Source organism: Grammomys surdaster, unplaced genomic scaffold (assembly GCF_004785775.1).
Source record: "Grammomys surdaster isolate TR1022 unplaced genomic scaffold, NIH_TR_1.0 751, whole genome shotgun sequence".
Lineage (NCBI taxonomy): Eukaryota > Metazoa > Chordata > Mammalia > Rodentia > Muridae > Grammomys > Grammomys surdaster.
Genome location: NW_021605170.1, coordinates 2,835,041 through 2,835,943, shown reverse-complemented (window position 1 = coordinate 2,835,943; position 903 = coordinate 2,835,041).

Here is a 903-nt window from a genome sequence, read left to right as displayed (position 1 = left end):
CACTGGCTTAGAGAGATCAAATCACCTGTCGAGTATCATAAAGTAGAAGAAGGAGGGACAAGTTTATGATATGAATTTATTTCATTCCAAATCAGGGACTCACAATTGCTGAATTACTGCAAGGTGCAGGCAGTCCTTTGGAGGTAGAACCGGAGAGCTCCTAGGTGTTTCCTGGAAGCCGAAGAATTGTTAGTCTGTCTACTGAGAGCACTTCTGACTGCGTGAATAAAGGACCTCTGCCTCTTAATTTTGATTCTGTTCAGACTGTGTGCTTTCCAATTAGAAATTTTGCTACTAGAATGTCTTTGCTCTCACACAAAAAGTCCTAAATTGTGCAACTAGAAATAACTCCAACTCAACCAACATTTGAAGAAACATTTCACAAAAAGAGTTCATGTGGGAAAAACTATAATATCCCAAGGAATGATGGGAAGTTATGAACTACTTAGAACTTGCTTTCCTGATCAAGTTTCTACCTGGATGAAAGCTTTGAAAAGAGCAGAGGAGCCCAAGGACACTCTCCCCCCTCCTCTTCCCCTCCCCCTCCCTCCCCCCTCCCCCCTCCCCTTCCCCTCTCCCTTCCCTTCCCCCTCCTCCTCCCCCTTCCCTCCCCCTCCTCCTCCCCTTCCCCTCCCCCTCCCCTTCCCCTCCTCCTCCCCCTCCCCTCCCCCTTCCCCCTCCTCCTCCCCTTCCCTTCCCCCTCCTCCTCCTCCTCTCCCTCCGCTTCCCTTCCCCCCCCTCCCTTCCCCCCTCCCCCTCCCCCTCCCCCTCCCCTTCTCCTCCCCCTCCCCTTCCCCTCCTCCTCCCCCTCCCCTCTCCCTTCCCCCTCCTCCTCCCCTTCCCTTCCCCCTCCTCTTCCTCCTCTCCCTCCGCTTCCCTTCCCCGTCCTCCTTTCCCTCCCCC